Below are 7,500 nucleotides of genomic sequence, written 5' to 3'. Positions count from 1 at the left end.
TTTGGAATTACCTTTGTCAAGGTATGATTTTTTTCTCGTTTTTTTTTTTTTTTTGCGTCTTGGATACAGTTTTCTTTTTTCTTTTGGGAACATTTATGTACTTTTATATAGCAAATATTGTCCGTTTGTAGGAATTGCAATGCAACGTGTCTTGTGAGTAAAAAATACGTTTTCTAGGACCTACATCCATAGGTTAATGAGAAAATGCATTTAGAGCTGTATGCGTTGTGAACACATGCACTCGCACGTCACACACCCATACGCACACGCACAAACTCACGCACGCGCACGCGCACACGCACACGCACACGCACACGCACACGCACACGCACACGCACACGCACACGCACACGCACACGCACACGCACACGCACACGCACACGCACACGCACACTCACACTCACACTCACACTCACACTCACACTCACACTCACACTCACACTCACACTCACACTCACACTCACACTCACACTCACACTCACACTCACACTCACACTCCACACTCACACTCACACTCACACTCACACTCACACTCACACTCACACTCACACTCACACTCACACTCACACTCACACTCACACTCACACTCACACTCCACACTCACACTCACACTCCACACTCACACTCACACTCACACTCACACTCACACTCACACTCACACTCACACTCCACACTCACACTCACACTCACACTCACACTCACACTCACACTCACACTCACACTCACACTCACACTCACACTCCACACTCACACTCACACTCACACTCACACTCACACTCACACTCACACTCACACTCACACTCACACTCACACTCACACTCACACTCACACTCCACACTCACACTCACACTCACACTCACACTCACACTCACACTCACACTCACACTCACACTCACACTCACACTCACACTCACACTCACACTCACACTCACACTCACACTCACACTCACACTCACACTCACACTCACACTCACACTCACACTCACACTCACACTCACACTCACACTCACACTCACACTCACACTCACACTCACACTCACACTCACACTCACACTCACACTCACACTCACACTCACACTCCACACTCACACTCACACTCACACTCACACTCACACTCACACTCACACTCACACTCACACTCACACTCACACTCACACTCACACTCACACTCACACTCACACTCCACACTCACACTCACACTCACACTCACACTCACACTCACACTCACACTCACACTCACACTCACACTCACACTCACACTCACACTCCACACTCACACTCACACTCACACTCACACAAATTTATTATTTTGTTATTTATTTTCAATAGTACTTGTGTTATCTTTGTGTTTTTCTTCTCAACCTTTAATTTTCCCTTTAATTCTTCTGTGCCTTCTGCCTCTTTCTTCCAGTGTCTTCTTAACCTACGTTTTTTTTTTTTTTTTTTTTTTTCTGCTACTTATTTTCCTTCTCCCATTTTTCCCCCTTATCTAGCTCCATTTCTTCTTGCCTATTTTTCCCTGTTGCTCCCTCGGGCCTTCTCATGGTGCTTCCTGACCCCTTCAGCTGTCCCCCCGGCCTTCCCGGGCACGGCAAAGGTCGCGGGCTCGCGCCACGCAGCCGGCCGGGGGCCGCCGGGGTAACCATTCCCCGTGCCGCCCCGCTTCTCGGTCGGTTTGTGGCCCTGCCCTTCACACAGGCGACCGCTCCCGTCTAGACGTCCGGAATGGTTTTCGAATACCGCCCCCCCCCCTCACTGAGGTGAAACAACCTTTGGATGGTTGCTTCAGAGGGATGAAAGGAACCAGCTGACAAAAAGGACAAAACCCCCCTTCCCTCACTGAGGTGAAACAGCCTTTGGATGGCTGCTTCAGAGGGAAGGGGGAAACACTTTGAAAAGACACAGGTCCTTTCCTTCCTCACTGAGGTGAAACAACCTTTGGGTGGTTGCTTCAGAGGAATGTAAGGAACTGCCTGGCAAGAACGCAAAACCTCCCTTCCCTCACTGAGGTGAAACAGCCTTTGGGTGGCTGTTTTAGAGGGAAGGGTGAACTACTTCGAAAAGACACAGGTCCTTTCCTTCCTCACTGAGGTGAAACAACCTTTGGGTGGTTGCTTCAGGGGAACGAAAGGAAGTGCCTGACAAGAACGCAAAACCTCCCTTCCCTCACTGAGGTGAAACAGCCTTTGGGTGGCTGTTTTAGAGGGAAGGGGGAACTACTTTGAAAAGACACAGGTCCTTTCCTTCCTCACTGAGGTGAAACAACCTTTGGGTGGTTGCTTCAGAGGGATGAAAGGAACTGCCTGGTAAAAGTGCAAGACTCCTCTTCCCTCACTGCGGTGAAGCAACCTTTGGGTGGCTGCCTCAGAGGGCTGAGCAAAAGGGCTCCAAACAATGATGTCTCGTAGGTGGAAGGGCATCCCCTCTGGTCTCTCCCCAGGGGTTTACACCTACCCACGCGATTGCCGTGCGTGGCAGCCTTGTGCGCTGTGGAGACGGGAGTCCTGGAGGTTGAGCGATGCCGTGAACGAGTACGCCCTGCGGCTAGCAACACGCCTCTTTGGTCCTCTATTCCAGCAAGACAGGCGGCCTGATCCCGGCCCGGTCACGGTCAATCGGCTGGTCTCCCCCGGGAGGCTAGGGTCAAGCAGTCATGCCGCCATTGGCACTCACAATGGTCCGTGAGTGCCGTCACAATGGCTATTGGCTGCGTATATCCTCTCATCACTCCTGTTGCTGTTAGACACTGGTTCTGACACTCAGCTTCCCCTTGTTGGACTCCGTGGTGGGTGGGGGCGTGAGAGGATGAAGCACTTACCAATTCATGGAAAAAACAATCAAACACCCCCCACAGACTGAACTTACAGTTGACGAACCGCGCAAGGCCCAGACCACGGTAGTCACCATGAAGGCATATGCGCCTTCCGGTGGCAAAAGAAAGCCCCAAGCACAGGATGACACTGTCACCCCTGCTGCTAAGGTGGACAAGACCGAAGCCAATGGGTCTGTCCACCGAATAGTCAAAGATCTTGACTCGCGAGCTGGCCTCTCCAGGCCAGCAGCTAAGCCAGGGAGGCCCCTGAGTTCACAGACGGCCTCCCCGACTGAGAGGGGAGAGCAGGCTGAACCAGCCGCATCAGCTCCTGCCTCCTCAAACAAGCCCGAAAGCCGAAAGGGCGGGCCGAAGCGTCCGAGGCCGGATACCGACTCTGATGAAGAGTCGGGACCCCCTAAACGCTTCACCCAGTTCAAAGTGCCAGCTAAACCCGAAGGCTTCGACAATGCCTACCAATTGGTCAGGGCATTGGAGTTGCAACGGAAAATCCGGTTGTCGATCCGGGTCGCCCGAGATCAGGGCATGATCATAATGCCCAAAGATCAAGCTACCTTAAATTTCCTCCGGGAAACGAAGGAGCTAACTGATGGGAGAAAAGTGAGTCTTTCCCCACTAAGTCCCGAGGAAAAGAGAACCAAGATGGTGCTACTTGGCTTCTCAGTCTCGTACGATGTGGAGCTGATCGCTTCACACCCACAGGTCGTGCAGGCTTCCCGAATGTCGAAGGGGAAGACTCCAACCAGGCAAGTCCTGGTGACCATGAAAGGTGCCCCAACCACTACCCTTGATCTGGGTAACTGGGGCACCTACAACCTTCGAACGTATGTGCCAGAACCACTTCGGTGTTTCAAGTGCCAGAAATACGGTCACCACAAGGCTAACTGTACAGCCAAGCCTAAATGTGGTGTCTGTAGCAAGGCACACAACACAGAGGTATGCCTCAAGGCATACAAAGAGGAAAAGAGGGACACAACAGCCAAATGTCCCAACTGTGCCAAGAAGCATCATGCCTGGAGCCTGACTTGCTCTGTCAGGAAAAAGGCGGCCCTCAGGCGACAAGAGGTTGCTCAAAACCGATCAGACTTTGTTCCTGCCCCACCGGGCACCCATGTCTGGGGAAGGAACAAAAGCGAAAAGGCCCCCCGACCTCCTAAGAGGAAGGAAGCCGCCCCCCAGCCGACACCGGATGTCTCCAACAAAAAGGAGTTTCCGACAATGCCAAAGGTGCAGAAAAAGAAACTAAAGAAAAAAGTTTCTAAGAGCACCACAAAAACCTCCCCAACAGATGATCATCTCCTCTTTGACGAGGACGATATGACTCTCCTGTTAACTGCTGTTGTCACAGCAGTAGCAACAGCCCTGGGGAGGTCGAGTGAGGAGGCCGAGAAGGCAGTTTCGGTCGCCATGACGGCAATGACCCAGACTGTCGCAGCCCTGAAGGGAAGAAAGCTGGCTAGAGAAAAACCAGCCTCACCCTCACCCCAGGACGAGACTCCCCTCCCCACTCCAAACCAGGCCATGCCTTCACAGGCAGAGCCAAAACAGGCTGAATCTGTGCAGCCAGAGCCAGATCACGCTGACCTTGCCCAGGCAAGGCCAGCAAGGCCAGCCAAGAAAAAGCCTGAGAGAAAAGCCGAACCAACCAAAGTCAGAGCTACCAAAGGCTCTCCACCCCCCAGTGGACCCAAGGATAGCCTGACAACAGACGAGGAGCCCTCAACCAGCGAGGACCTCGCAATGGAGTTGTCAGACTCCGACGATGTCTCTGATGTAACTATCACTGAGTAACATCATGACACACCATCTAAGCATCCTACAGTGGAACATCAATAGCTTCTCTGCAAAGAACGCTTTTCTCCAAGCAGTAGTGCGATCAAGGAACATTGACATTGTCATGCTCCAGGAGACATTAACAGTGGACACTGTTCGCTTCTCAGGGTACCATGCCTTCACACTGCCACAAACACCTGGCAAGAGAGGCTTGATCACCCTTGTGAGAGCAACAATCCCCTGCTCCGCAATAGCCGATGCATCGCACTGTGGAGACGATGTTGAATCCCTTGCCGTCGAGGTTCACCTGGCCGGGGGGCCCCTCAAACTGTACAATGTGTACAGCCGGCCACACTGTAAAAGCTTAGACATCAGCCAGGTCTGTGCTTCTGCTGCACACGACCGAGTGATCATAGGGGGAGATTTCAATGCACACCACCCCATCCTGGCTCCCTGCCGGGCACCGGATGCGGCCGGCTATCACATAGCTGACGTGCTAGAGACATTCCCTGAGATCGCTCTCCTCAACACCCATGAGCCAACGCATGTCAGAGGAGGGGTCCTAGACCTCACCCTGGCCACTGCGACTCTGGTGGGGAGGATTGGCTGGTGTGTCGATGAGACCGTCACAAGTGACCATTACGGCACTATAACTACCCTCATGGATGCTGGCCCAGCCGAAATCCTAAGACCAAATCCAAGATGGAAAACAGACAAGGCCAACTGGCAGGCGTTTCAAAACGCCTTGGCCCTCTGTCTGAGATGCAACAATCCCCCACAAAGCGAAAATGTGGAAGTGCTCGAAGCCAGCCTGCTAAACGCCATTAATGAAGCAGCCTCACAGACCATACCCAAAACTCGGCCTGGGTCCAGAAGTCACAAAGACGCCTGGTACTTCAATGACGAGATCAGGGAGGTCAACCACAGGGTGAACATGTGCCGAAAACTATTCCGAAGGCAAAGAACCCCTGACAACCTATCCCTCCTAAGGGAAGCTGTCACGGATGCCAAGGAAACTGCCAACAGAGTCAGGCAGGAAAAGTGGCTGGAATGGTGTGAGTCCTTCGACCACCAAACCACCCTTTCAGAGCTGTGGCAACGGGTCAAGCGAGCTACCAGCCGCTCAGCCCCGAGGTGCACCCATCACGACCCCCAAGCAGAGGCTAACAGACTGGCGCACGAGTTCTCTGCGAGAACGAGCAGCAACAGTCTGCCAGCCGAGCTGAGGGCAAGACAAGAGCGTCTACAGCCAGACAGACACGCTCAGATCAGAGAAAGGGCAGCCGAACCCGATAACTCAGACGTTATCTTTTCTCTGAGGGAACTAAGGAAAGCCTATAAAACCAGTTCCAACACAGCCCCGGGCTCTGATGGGATCTCGTACCCCATTATCTCCCACCTAGGACTAGCAGGTGAGCGTGCACTCTTGCAACTCATCAACAAGTCCTGGGAAACTTCCACTCTACCCCAGAGTTGGAAGAGGGCTACCATAGTTCCCGTCCCAAAACCAAAGGAGCCGGGGAAGTACCGCCCCATCTCTCTGCTCAGCTGCCTGGCCAAGACGGCTGAGAGGATGGTACTAAACCGGCTTCAATGGAAAACGGGACCCCCGCACGAACACCTTCACGGGTTCACAAGGGGCATGGGCACAGCACACAGCTTAGCCACGCTCTTAAGCACAATCAGCAAGGGCCCAGCTGTGGTGGTATTCCTTGACCTGGAGAAGGCTTTTGAACTGGCAAGTCCACTTGCCATTCAGGAAAGCCTGATCCAGAAGGGAATCAGAGGAAAGCTCTTGGCTTGGATAGGTGACTACTTCAGGAACAGGACTGCCAATGTCAAATTCCAGGGTCACCTATCGCAGCACATGCCGCTCGAAAATGGAACGCCACAGGGTGGGGTTCTCAGTCCAGCCCTATTCAACACTTTAATGTCCTGCATCCTCAACATAAACCTCCCAGTGGGGTGCCAGATCATCTCGTATGCAGACGATCTCGCTATCACCTCCACTGGACCACGCAGCCAGAATAAAGCCCAGCGTTGTCTGGACCTCGTGTCAGAGGAGTGTTGTAGGACGGGACTAAAGATCTCTGCTGCCAAATCCAAAGCCATGGCTTTGAGACAGAGAGTTCGAGGCACAAGACTGAAAATCCAGGGAGTGGAATTAGAATGGGTCAAGGACTACCTATACCTTGGGGTAAGGATAGACCGGACCCTCTCCTTCCATAAGGAGGTCCAGTACCTGGTTGACCGAACCAAAGCAAGACTGTCTGTCATGAGAGCAATGACTGGGAGACGCATAGGGGCCAGACACAAAGTACTAAGATCATTCTATGTACATGCTGTCCGGCCCATTGTGGACTATGCCTCAGTCGCTCTAATTGCTGCAAAGAAAAAGCACACAGACAAATTAGAAACAGTCCAAAATGAAGCTGCCAGGATCATTCTGGGTGCCCCGAGGTGGACGAAGGTCCTCAACCTCCTGATGGAGGCAAACCTTCTCCCCCTGGACTCACGAATCGATCTAACGGCAACACAATTTCTGTCAAAGGTCATCCAGGCTCCCAGGAACACAAGCCTAAGACAAAAATTAGTCAGATGCCTCGAACAAGACAACGAGCTCGTTGCAAACAACTCCTGGCTGTCTCATACAGCCAGGGTGTTGATACGCCATCAGCTCAAAGAACAGCTTCTTGCTAAGGGCATGGACTCCCCCCACCCCGACTTTGCCGAAGCCCCGCCGTGGGCACTGAGCCTGATAGAGTTCAACATAATGAACCTGTCAATGAAAAAGAGCCTATACCCCTATGCTAGCTAAAGGCAGAAAGCCCACAGGGTCATTGCAGCCATTCACTCCCCGGGTAGTAGAACAATACTACACGGATGGATCGGTC

The 7,500-nt window shown here is 52.7% G+C and overlaps 1 protein-coding gene across 1 annotated transcript in view; it reads right to left on the bottom strand.

Annotated features, from left to right (window-relative positions):
• Nucleotides 1-7,500, bottom strand: part of LOC125037007 (calcitonin gene-related peptide type 1 receptor-like) — a 139,072-nt gene that overhangs the window by 4,547 nt on the left and 127,025 nt on the right.

This window comes from Penaeus chinensis, chromosome 22 (genome assembly GCF_019202785.1).
Source record: "Penaeus chinensis breed Huanghai No. 1 chromosome 22, ASM1920278v2, whole genome shotgun sequence".
In the NCBI taxonomy this organism is placed as follows: Eukaryota; Metazoa; Arthropoda; class Malacostraca; order Decapoda; family Penaeidae; genus Penaeus; species Penaeus chinensis.
Note: the sequence above shows the minus strand (reverse complement) of the source record. Positions and strands in the feature narration are given on the sequence as shown.